This window comes from Lotus japonicus, chromosome 4, assembly GCF_012489685.1.
Source record: "Lotus japonicus ecotype B-129 chromosome 4, LjGifu_v1.2".
In the NCBI taxonomy this organism is placed as follows: domain Eukaryota; kingdom Viridiplantae; phylum Streptophyta; class Magnoliopsida; order Fabales; family Fabaceae; genus Lotus; species Lotus japonicus.
The window spans coordinates 19,901,185-19,914,342 of NC_080044.1; the positions used below are offsets into that span (position 1 = coordinate 19,901,185).

The window sequence follows — 13,158 nt, forward strand, 5'->3', positions numbered from 1 at the left end:
CTGAAAGCTCCATGAAGCTTGACGACCAAAGCCACTTCACTAACCGAAGGAAAAGTGTCTTGGTTGGCTACTGGTTATGGTTATGGTTATAGCTAGAGTAATACATTTGAATCTATATTATAATATTACTAGTTTATGACCCGTGCCTTGCACGGGAGAATTTAAAATTATATGTAAATTTTATTGTTTTTATTAAAAAATAGTGAAGTTTATTCTTTAATTGTTTTGTTAATTTTATGTATTTTGTCAAAGTTGTGTTTATTTTGTCTGGGTTACAGTGAATAAGCATAATATGTTAATTTAAATCTTCAAAAATATTAAAGTTTTTGTGAAAAGAAGTTAATTTTGGTGGATTTGATGTTGCAAGGTCCGGCGATTTAAATACAATTTGTCGGCAGTGCGATTTTAAGATCTTTTGTAAACTATAGAACACGTGTTATGTAGATTGAAAAATGAAGCAAGATGAATTATAATAGACATTCATTTGAAATAATGAATCCTTCAAATAGTTACATGTCGCGCTACCTTCATTAACAGTCATCTTTGCCATAAATATGACAACAACAACGATATGTTCGACATCACCAGCACTTAGAAATGCATTTAACTCGTTGACAAAAACATCGAACAAAACACATGTATACCCATTAGATTCGAGCAAAAATAATAAATAATTTCACTGCATTTTTAGCATTTTATTTTTCATTTTTTATTTAAATTGAAAAACACTCATTTGTTTTTTCCTCTCAAAAAGATAAAGAAACATACCCATTAGATTCGATCTCAATTTCTTTGATTTCGTAAGCACTTCATTTCGCACATATAAGTTTTTCGTTTCCGGCGTTCGTAAGCGAACCCACGACATCTGTAATGATGTTAATATCAACGGTTGTAAGTGAAAATATATGTGAAATTAAATGATCGAATTAAGGAATTTACTTACCGATAAAAATCTTTGATCGAACTCAAGGTTAAGTACTTCAAACAGGTTGTCAAACTCGACCACATGTCTACGAACCATATAATCCTTATATAGAAATACCTTTGTTACGCTCTTCAGGCTGTATCTTGTAACGATGCCTCGATGCTTTGTGTCATACGAAGACATTTCCAAAACAATAGACTAAACCTTCAGTTGTTATATCTTCAGATTGGTTTGCAATGTTATTCCTAACATCTGTTTGAATTTTTTTTACCCTATAAATCAAGTGGGTTATAATCATTGACTGACCGTGAAGTAAAATAAAATATAATGGGTTAGTAATAATAATATCAGACTCTATGGATACAAATCTTTGAATCCATCAGCAACAAATTATAGGACGTTGGTCGAATCCTTCCATCTCCCATCTTCATCTTCATCTTCACAATACCAAGCCCTAAGGACTCTCACAACAACATACCACTCATGCATTGACGGATTAACTTGACAAAGATAGTTGTAGTGAGAACTCATGATGTACGAATCAAATGAGATGAAAAGGACGAGTGATGGTCAGGCAAATGAGTTACGTTCTTATAGGACAAATTTTCTCAATCCATGCCTGCATATGTTGATTTTTGTTACCCTAAGAAAAGTGTGAGGACAAAATGAAACCACATGATTTATCTTAATAGGCAAAATGTTCACTCTCGTGTGAGATTTTTATATTACTACCCTCGGTCCTATTTATAAGCATGAAAGAAAAGAAAAATATTGGTCATTTTTATAAGAACCAAATGAAAGTTTGAGCTATATTAATTATTTTTTTCCAGTGATTATTCTAAATAACAAAGAGTAACAAAGAGTAATTTTGGAAGTTTTTTCCAATGATTATTCCAAATATTGGTCATTAATTATTCTCTCTTTTTCCCACTTTCCAACATTAATAACAAAGAGTAATTTTGGAATTTTATTTTAATTCAATATAAATTTAATGCATTTTATCTAGTCTAACTACATTTCTTAAACTATGTAAAAAAAAATTGGCTTCTTATAAATAGGATCGGAGGTAGTATAACTTTAACATAAATTAAAGTAATCTAATCCCAAAATAACAAATTTTCACTATCAACTTATATATATATATATATATATATATATATATATATATATATTCTCTCTTTTTGTTGTAGCAAATTGGTTGTGTTTGGCTTCTCTCCCCGAGAGTCTTGCTCTAAGTCTTTGGATTAATATATCTTGTTACTTTCTAAACAAAAAATATAAATATGTATTTACTTCTAAAATTATAATTAAATATAAATAAAATTATAAAATTGTATATGTATAATATTCTAATCTTTTAAGACATATTTTATCCAATTTTCATACTTTGCTAAACTTATTAAACAATTATGCTAAGTATTCAAATTAAATTTAAATTTATTCTCCTATTAGTTTTAAACTTGAAAGTGTTTTTATTTTTATATCGGTCAGATTTCTCTCCAGGGATTGATCCATGGACGTTTCTCTCTCCAACCCATATGTTTCTCATCACGTACCCCTTATGCTTTTATGGAATGAGAGTGTTTTCATGTAAAATATTTGTTCCTGTGTGTGAGCTTTACACCTTTTATTTATACAAAAATAAAAAGTAAACTATGTTATTTTAATATGAAATAATAATGATCCCTAATCCTCGTATGACCTAATTTTAATATCAAAGTTTTATAGTTTTATTTTGATTAACTATTAAAATCATTTAAAAATTATGAAAATGTACTTAAATTGTATGAAACAAAATTCAATTGGTTTTAACATTAACATATTTTTTGTGTAAAATATTTTTCCCCATTTGAGTCTTTTACTCTTCAATTTGTATAAAAAGAGAAAGTAGACTATTTGGAACACTTTAAAAATGAAATTATAATGTAAAGTAGTGAAAATTTATTTAAAAAAAAACCTATTAGTTTTTAAATGAAGTATTTTTATGTAAAATATTCCTCATGTGGAATATATTTACTATTTAATTTAAACTTAAATAATTGTAACTATCACCTCTCATAAATATATATAATTTACTCCTAAAATTATTAAAAACTAAGTAAATCGTAGTTAAATTTTATGAAAATATATTTTTAAATTAGTTTAAACATTAAATTATTTTCATGTAAAAAATTTCCCCTCATGAAAACATTTTACTGCGCAAATTAAACACAAATAATTGTAACTATTTATATTATTGTTTTCTAATATGTTGTATGACATATTTTCGTCATTATTAAAAATATGAGTTAATGGTCGAATTAGTCTCTCAGTTTGTAAGAGTTTGATTTCAGTCATTCCGAGGAAAAGTAACGTTTAGTGGGGTTAAAAATCTTCAGTAATTATAAAAATGATCGTCACTATACGTCATTTTTTCCTCATAAGAACTAAAATCAAACTCACTTAAAAACTCATAGACTAATTTGGCCATTAACCCTAAAAATATTTATGAAAAATGTACTCAATTTATATGAGAATTTATCTTTGTATTGTTTTTAACATGAAAATATTTTCATGTAAAATGTTATTCCCGTGATAGCTTTTCACCTTGTAATTTGTTCAAAAATGAGAATAGCCTATGTTGTTATATAGTACACTTTTAGCACCAAATTGTATTGTAAAGTTGTACAATTTAATTTATATTATTTTTAACATAAAATATTTACATGTAAAATGTTTTTCTATGTGAAAGCTTATATATAGACTATACATGTGATAAAGTTTACTAATCTCTGTAGGACATATTTTCGTCATTAAACTATTTTCATCATTTATTAATGTGTAATATAAAAATAAATAATTATAACTATATATATGTGTGTGTGTGTTGATGGTTACTTATTTCAAAAATAAACTTGAAATAATGTTTTCATTGTTCAATTTAATTGGTTTTTTCTCTTCTCCCACTTTTTTTTTTGAATAGTTCCTACAATATATTAAACGGGGGGCATAGAAGTCAAAATGTATGCGGTTACAAAAGTATCAACCTCAGGTGGGACATTGTGCAGCCTATAATTATGGTTAATACTCCATAAAACGTACTCCAATTCCAATTTCCTAGTTGATCTTTTCAAATCATCTGAAAAATACTAAAAAACAGTTGAAAAATGATATTCCCCAATAGAATAGCAGAGTACATTGACTGCGCTTAGCCTAGTAGAAACATACTTTTTAGACTAAGTATGAGATCATTTTACTATAATGGAATCAAATTCAGCCAAAGCTGATGAAGTATGAGATTTCTATAAAAGAAAGGACAATTACAAAAAAGAATGTCATGTGAAACAGTTCTACTGATTCATAGGCGGAGATCCTCAATCTATCAATTTATATTGCATACGCAACCAAAAGAACAAAGCATTAAACATGGGTATATATAGTCTTGGTTTTTTTCAAAAGCTGGAAAGGGCCTGCACTTAGCCTTGCAAAGCTACACAGATCGAAAGGAAAGTGAAAGAAAAGACATATCCACAAGATCTTTATTCAACAATATATTTACATTTTGCTTCACTGATTCTGCATAGGGTATGTCACTCCCTTATGCGTAAGCAAGTTGCTGCTCTATAATAAACATAAAGGTATCTAAAATTGGCAGGAAGGATTCTCTTCTCTCTGAACTCTGCCTCTGACCAAGGTGTTTCTTCATCTCTGATTTTTTTAGCACACTCGACAACAATAACGCTGCCTCTGACCAAGGTGTTTCTTCATCTCTGAATTTTTTGGCATACTCAACAATAATATAAGGCTTAGCCAATGAATGCGCTCACTATTGACCTCAGACAGCTATCATGAATTGCAATTACTTATGGCACGAATATGCATTCGTAATCCAAGAATTCTAAAAGAACTTGGAAAAATTAATAAATTAAATCGAAGTGATCATAGCTATAAAGTAACTATCTCAAAACAATAACTATTGTTTATAATTGTTAGTGAGGTTAAGCCAGAAGGAAGGAGATGGAGAAGAGGCCAAGCTTAGTTGTAGGTAGAAGTTAGTTAATAGAATCAAGCATGATTACATTTGAAAGAGAAAAGGCAGCTGCAAGAAACTATAAAATCATAAAGAAACCATTTTTTTCATGTTCCAAAATAATAAAAGAGAAGGACGGGACAATCTCCAATATGATTGCCGCCAGTTCAGCAAATTAAATTAGCAGAGTGCAAATATAAAGGAAAAGAAAGCAAGGAAGACTACCAAACTTCCAACTATGAATCAAAACCCACTAATCCAATTGAAATGGATCCTGAATTTGCTGATTGATTTTGGTAAAATATTTAAAGCAAGAGCGGCGTGAATATGAGAAAAAGAACCTGAAAGATGAACCTTCGACTGGGGTGACCAAAAATCTCCTCTTTGATCCACTACTCTTGTAGCTCCCTCAAATTTATTGACAAATAAGAAATGCGAAAAAGGTTTTAGGACCAAAAGATACGAACTTTAAACACAACGACAACAATACATGAGTTGAGAAGAAAAACACACGGAAAGGGAAGCACTTATCTCAAGAAAGGGTAGGATTCAGATCTGATGAGCTACAGGCTCAGAAATTTCTGACCTCTCTGTTTCATGTTCATTCAATCCCTGCACAATAAAAGTGGTTGGCTCAGTTCCAACCACTTCTATACCATATTCAATAATTAAGCTCCCGCCTATTAACACCAACAAACATATTCAAATGTAATAATGATTACTATATATATTCAAAATTCAGCTCCAATCTATTTACATCAGCACCCACCATATTTTTACTTCTTATGATTATACATGCAACGATAATGCTATAGATTGTCACCAAAAAAATAAAGGAAGCAATATGTGCTGAATTATCAACAGTAGAAGCCATGACACAGAATCTACTACTTAAAAAATACCAATAATAAAGTAACCTAACTGAGCTGTATGTCAACCTACGTACATCCTTTTAGTGCCCAGCAGCTTAAGAACAAATGACCTACCAACCAAGGAAGCAAAAAGTACATATAAATCTCAGGCATACATCTTATATACTTCAAGAAGTCTATCTATACATATACATTATAATATAACCTGTCAGCTACTGCATGTAAGTATCACGCACCATTATACAGGCAAGCAAAAAGGATTTATCAGTTCTGTCCCTGCATCATCCTCTATATCATTCTTACTTGTGAATCTGAGTGAATCTTGTGGGTCAAATAAGAGTCTTCAATCCTAGACAAAAAGAAGAGAAAAAATATTGATGAGCCAGAAAAAAAGGTCATACTAATATCTAGCTTTAGATACAAATAATCAAAACAAATCAAGTAGGAAGAGATTAAAAAAGCAATGCAGATAATTTAATTATAAAAAAAACTGGCCAATGGCCCTTCATAAACCAGCTTTGATAGCTATGTCCCTGAAAATATATATTTGCCAATAATTCTAAACAAAGTATCCTTTATAAAAGACTCAAACTTGTCATGGCTGGTGTCAATGTTTAGCCAAACAGTGTCATGAAGTGGGAACTTGCTGGCAGCAGCTACCTATGATGTCAATCAAGTAAGTAAATTGATGTGTAAAATTCATAACATGTTCTTAATAGCGTTGTATATAGTGTGTGAGATTAGGTATAATGAGAACTACCACAAAATGTACTCAATCTTCAATGATCCCCATTCAGGCAATCACCACTCCATCCTTCAAACCTTAGAAAGCCTCAAACTCTAATCAGCATATGACAAAATCAGGAAAAAATATACTGTGATCACGAGACATCGACGATTGCGTTCTCTTTGAGGACGACAGCAAATTTATTTTTCAAGAAGATTGAACCACTAATTAAACCATCAATTTCAGGGATCCTTAAGAATCCTTCAATAACCCTGGCATCATTTTCCTAAAATCAGTTCAAAAAAACAAATGATAATGAATCAAACTAATGCTACAGTTCAGAAAGAATCAAACTATTCAAGAGCAATGGAACAATCAATAATTCTTAATGCTACAAATCTGAGTGCGGAGATGACTGACTTCTTCAATATAAATAATGACTTTAAGCATAAGTTAGATTCAATTTAGGGTGTTGAGACTACCTTGAGGGAAGCCTGCCAGAGGCGCACGCGAGCAGAGCTTGGATTCAATATCTTGGGATAATGCAGAAGCAAGAATGAATATCAACGGCAGCAGCAGTTTGAACATAAAAATTTGTAAAGAGTGAGCGTGTAATTTTCGGTTAATAATCTCCCTCCCATTATCCGTGACCGGAGTGCAGGAATCTACAATAACACATCTAAGGATCTTGAGGATAAAGTTTCAGAGAAAAATGTCTTGCTAATAACAATATCAGCAGGATACATCCTATTATGAAATTTCACATTTTTCTTTTGCTCCCAAATTGCATATACAACTGTTAAAACTTGCTGCTATATCACAATGAGGCAGAATCAGTTGTAGAAAACCATAAAAATTATTACAATCTGCATTAGATACTCTAATGCACAAAGAAGATGCAAGTTTTCTCCAGTGAGTAATTGTTTCATGTATCTGTGGTCTTCAGTGAGGTAGCTCTGCCTTCAAACCTTACTGCTAATGTTTTCTCCAGTGAGAACTTCTTTCCAAAAATCTCAAGGCCTTAACTCTACTGCATTCATCTTCAACGCTAGTGAGATCAATGATAAGTAAGTGAGATCAACAGATTCAAGGAAGATTAAAGAAAAAGAATTGAGAGAAGATGAACCTGTGTATGGCTCTCTCTATGATAGTTCTGCCATCATATTTTGTGATGTTCAAGCTCTCCCATGCCAATGCCATACCGTGAATGTTCTTCCCGTTCAGACACTGAGCTGCTTCAATAACCAACACAGCAAAGAAAACAAAAACAAAAAAACCACAGTTTAATGAGAACATAAACGACTCACAAAAAACTCATATATAAAAGAGAGAAGAGGCTTACTTTGGGATAGCTATGAACACAAGATGAGAATCAGGAGTGTGAAATGAAGAAGATGAGATATGAATACTTGGTTGTGATCTCTTTGTGTCATTCAGCTTTTTCCCTCATGTCTATAGTCCACGAAGAAGACAAGGCAATAAAGCCTATTTATATGCTATAATTGCTGATAGAAAGATTAATGGTGTATTTCCTTTAGTCTAGGAATGGTCAATTTGACCAACGCACAAATCTGAGGAAATGTAAAACCATCATATTTTGGATTATGCAAAGCCATTATTGCTATATTAATTGAATGATATAGCAAGAGACAATAATGGTTTGAGAGAGTAAATTGCCATTATTTCACATATAACACATAGGATACAGAAACGTAGGATACAAACTTTCAAACTTAATATAGAAAAAGGAGCAGGGAACATAAGAAAGGAGCTGAAGTCTAAAACCAAGTGACCAGTTATACTGTCATCAGAAGCTATACCCACTAATTCTAGATCTTCAACTTACCTTTCAATCCTGCCTATAGCAAAAGCCAACTAACCGTTTCATACCCAGTTATACTGGCAGACAGATTAATAATTTGCAAAGATGAAGAAAGTAAGAATAATAGGACTTAATAGGACTTTTGTTGTAAAGAATGAAGTTTGATTAAAATCAGCAAATTTTTGGGAAAGGAGCACTAACCACATGGCGGTTGTTGATTCAGACCAGATCAAGCACTTCAAATCACTGATTAATAGAAGAAAGATAGAGAGATTGGTTAAATCCTAATTCCCAGAAGCCCTAAACATCATGAAACCATAGAGCAGCAAAAGAAATACTATAGAAGAGATGAAACCAAAGACCATGAAATTCGTATCTAATAATGGAAGCTAGTATGAGGAATTCAATATGACTGGCGAATCCATCTGATATCAGCAAAACGGCGAACATCATAACATACGGAAATCAATATGACTCGCGAATCCATCAGTGATATCAGCAAAATGAAACCCGTAGCCTTTGATCTTCCAGAGAGGAGGGTGAATATGTATACTAAAATTGCAACTAATACACAATAGAAGTTTCTCCATACCTTAATGATAGTAAAAGATAAGTCAGTGAGATAAACAGATTCAAAGAAGATTAAAGGAAACGACTTGAGAGAAGCACAACCTGTGTATAGCTCTTCCTATGCTCAGCCTTCGATCATATTTTGTGATGTTCAAGCTCTCAGCCTCTCACAGAGAATACCCTGAATGTTCTTCCCGTTCAGACACCTTAGTAAGCTGCTTCAATAATCAACACAACATAGAAAAAGAAAAAGGAAAACCTCAGTTCAATGAGAACATTCAAAATAAACATGTGAATATCAAGTGTGCAAGTGACAATGCAGAAGTATTAATATATATAGGCGCTTAGAATTATGAATATGAACTGATTGATACTAATTGATACCGATAATTAACTTTGTTTTAACTTTTTATTTCAAATTGCAATTTCCCACCTTCATTCTGATTAAATTTGAAATTGAATAGACTATAAGGAGAAACGTAGGAATAGGAGGAGAATTTCAATTTCTACTCAAGAAAGGAAACAATTGAAAGGTATACAATCACTTAATCAATTAACGGGGGAAGTAATTTACGGTCAAGAACAAATTTGAATTCAAAAACACTAATTTCTAAGAGAGGAATTAATGGGAGAGAATATAATATCTTTGAGAGAATAATTTTAGAGGGTACCTGCGCATTATAAAGGAGAAATTAACGGAATTCCATTTTCAGCCTCCTACAGTTCCAAAATTAGGGAAGAAGATGGGCTTGGCCGCACAAAATTAGGGTTTGAAGTAGCTCCGAAGGACCATGGTGGCGGCTTAGTGTGGCCGTGAGTAGTGGCGACGGGATTGCATTTTATAGTCTCCAATCTGTTGTAAAATTAGGGAAGAACTCAAAATTATCAAAAGAACAAAATCCCAAACAATTTCACTAAATTTTTTTTGAACGTACAATTTCACTAATTTGAAGCTGTAACAACAATAGTAATTCGGATTATCAAGAGGAAGTAATTACCTCACTTTATAAAATATAAATTGATCATCACTCACTGTGCGTGTAGAGAGGACTCATACGTTGTCATCCATAATCGAAATCGGGGATTTGAAGGCTTCTAACGGAGTTACAGAAGCACAGTGAGAAGAAGCTCCGACGATGATTCTTCTCGGTGGGGGGGGACATTGCTATTGAGTCGGCGATCAAATCCCCAGTAGATATGTGATCAAAGTCTTCAAATCAAAATACCACCAATTATTGCTTGACTAATACCCATTTAGCAAAATCTATTGAATAGACAAAAGAGAATTGATTAACATGTGAAACCTACCTTCCAACTCCAGCAAACTTCGCACAACTCTATGCACCCAATGGAATAGAAAGATTGCTACGTTGCATATTATGGTAGGAGAGGCTGAGTCATCGCCCATCACTGTCGCACCGTGAAGAGTAGGGAGCCGCGAGTATTGATGATCTTCAACCAAATTGATTTTTCTAAATACATATGCAACCCAAATTGAAAAAGTAAAGAAAGTGATTGGGGAAACCAAATTGAGGGCTACGACTGAGATCAAACCCGTAGCCTTTGATCTTCCAGAGAGGAGGGCGAAAATGTCCTTATTCGAGGAGAAAATTCCAGAGGTGGAGGAGGCAGAATGAGAAGAGGTCTATGGCAGTTAGTGGCGGCGGCCTGAGAGAAGGTTTATGGCGGAATGCATGGGACAACGTCGGTGAGGGAAGACTGGAAGAGATGAATTGAGGGTTGAAACGGGAGAGAAGGAAAAGAGATGAGAGAGGGGAGTTTAAAACGTGTTTTGATATACATAAAGAGAGATCAGTGCAGGATAAAGAGAAAGGTGTAGGATAAGAGGAATGAAGGACTGATTGCCATGTAGGATTTTTTTTCTGAAATTAACCAATTAGGAGGTGACATGTATGCGATGACTGGACTGAGATCTTTTCCTGAATGTATATACTATGGATGGATGGATTGTAGAAAAAGGTACCTGTTTATCAAAGTTGATGTCATCTTCATCACCACAATCTTCAAATGTTTGAAGCAACTGAGGATTTCTTTTTTATCCGTTTTCCTTTTCACTTCAGAAAATTATTCATACCTTAAAGCAACATAGGAAAAAATTAACTAAGGAAAACATCAAAATCAGTATGAAATTTCAAGGACTTAAGTCATTAAAGAGTGGCATAGAGCCACAAACCCAGCCAGTTGCATATATAACATATAACGGTTTAAACCAAATATAACACACCACCACACAACCAACAAAATAAAAGTTTAAATATAATAAGATATATAAATATTGGGGTAGCATTGAATACTGAAGTCTTGACATATGAGCACATAAGGTAACTCCCCATATCAAAGTGAACCATGATATAAAACCTTCAATTGCAAAGATAAAGATATAAGAAAAGCAAAAATTCGTGATAAGAAAGAGAAAAATAGTTCATCACCACAGTCTTGGATGGATAAAGAAAGGGGAAAATAGAGAAACTGATGAGGGAAGCTAAAAAAGAAGGGAGAAACACACCTATAATGATTTATAGTGTTCCTTTCCCTTTCACCATAAGATGGCTTTAATGTCAAAACTAAAGGAACCACCCCTTTATTGCTGATTTTCTGCCTCATCTTCATTCTCTAAGTAATACTGAGCAACAATATACAACCTCAGTCCAAGCTACAGGAATTGAATGGATTCATATTAATAAGCCATATTATATTTGTTGACCTTTTAATTGTGTAGAAGCAGCTGACCTTAATTTTGCTAGGAGTAGTGCTGACCTGGTTACCTGCAATGGCAGGAGCACACACATGCATAAAGGAAATGCTCACACCCTCCACATCCTTGATTCTTTGAATGTTTCTTTGAAATATGAATGTAGCGTGGCCTAAAAAATTGAAATCCAAAAGAGACTTTCAGCTTAAATATATAGCCTAAAATATAATCCTCAACCTGAATTTTCATCTCTATAAAAATTCAATAAATTTAAGCTTGACAGGGGGAGTAATTTAAGGTAAAGGGAAAATTTGAATTCAAAATCACTAATTAATAAGGCAAGGAGGTTATTTAGGGCGAGAGTATAATTTTAAGGCTTGATAAGGGGAGTAATTTCAGGTCAAGAAAAAATTCAAATTCAAAAACACTAATTATTGAGAAAAATAATAATTACAGTAAGACAACTAATCACTTAATTGATGCAGATAAGACAACTAATCAACAATTTCAGCATCTAATAAGGCAACGAATCAATCACCTAATTTTTTTGAAAACGAATAAAATAAAAATCATGCTTGAACATACCTGAGATGGTGATGAGGGAATAATGGCAGCCGAGGATTCAGACCTAACCGGCTGTGAAGATGAAATTAGGGAACATAGGCCGTGGAGACGATATCTGAAAATTAAGAAACAGAAAACCCTAAAGCAATGAAAACAAAAAAACCACAAATCAACTAAGTCCTAAATCAAGAAATCAACATGAAAATACCTGAGTCATCGCCGTGCGCCGTGGAGAGTAGGGAGACCGCGAGAGATGATGCTCGGAGTGGCCATGAGTATGAAGATTCAGATTTCATGGTTTGAGAATGGAAACCTGCGACTGATAACGACACTGCTCGCGAACAACGGTAACAGAGGTGACGAAACGGAGGGAGGAGATTATGATAAGTTACTGAGAAGAACTCGTTGTAGATAGAGGGTGAGAAGAACAGAGTGTGAGTGAAGATGAATTCAGGTGAGAAGTGATATAAGTCTTGTCCTTGATTCTTGACTTTTGGCTTCTATTGCCATCGAGTTCTTGATCCCTTTCAATCCACTCCTCGTGGGGATATTTCAACCTTCTGGACACAGGCATTTTGCTCTGGTAATGCCTCTTCATCTCAGAATCTTGATAGGCTTTAGCTGCTGACTTGTCGAAAACGGCACTACACCGAGGACAAAGCATGACCTCTTTCTCGCCATCTTTGCTTCGTGACAAAAACTCAACAAGAGTTTCTCCTGCCTTGGGGTAAACCTCCTCTAGGCTCACCTCTTTCGCGACCTCTGGTTCTTCGACAGCCATGTTTTCCTCCTTTGCTTCATCGAGTGTCAGGCCCAGATTTAGCTTCTCAGAAATGTCGACCATGCCAATGTAGAAAGGTTCTACGTAGTTGGCTTCAGCTACCTGCAGTGGGTCGGAATCAATCTTCATTTGGCTTTTGGCTTTCTCGTCATACTTGAGCCTTCCCGAATCCAAT

At 33.6% G+C, this 13,158-nt stretch overlaps 1 long non-coding RNA gene across 38 annotated transcripts; it reads right to left on the reverse strand.

Annotated features, from left to right (window-relative positions):
• Positions 1-4,239: 4,239 nt before the first annotated feature.
• LOC130710674 (uncharacterized) lies at positions 4,240-12,922 on the reverse strand. 38 transcript variants are annotated; one of them, XR_009010445.1, is made up of 15 exons: positions 12,411-12,800; positions 12,224-12,317; positions 11,704-11,810; positions 11,453-11,599; positions 10,910-11,020; positions 10,234-10,377; positions 9,924-10,135; positions 9,597-9,778; positions 8,718-9,140; positions 8,557-8,601; positions 7,876-7,985; positions 7,660-7,768; positions 7,016-7,581; positions 6,043-6,155; positions 4,240-5,916 (listed from the first exon to the last, which is right to left on the reverse strand). It is a non-coding gene; the product is annotated as an uncharacterized LOC130710674 (long non-coding RNA). The 38 variants fall into 38 exon arrangements; XR_009010432.1 differs by having other exon boundaries at positions 7,876-8,104; positions 12,411-12,799; XR_009010442.1 differs by having other exon boundaries at positions 7,876-8,104; positions 9,028-9,140; positions 12,411-12,794.
• Positions 12,923-13,158: the final 236 nt, after the last annotated feature.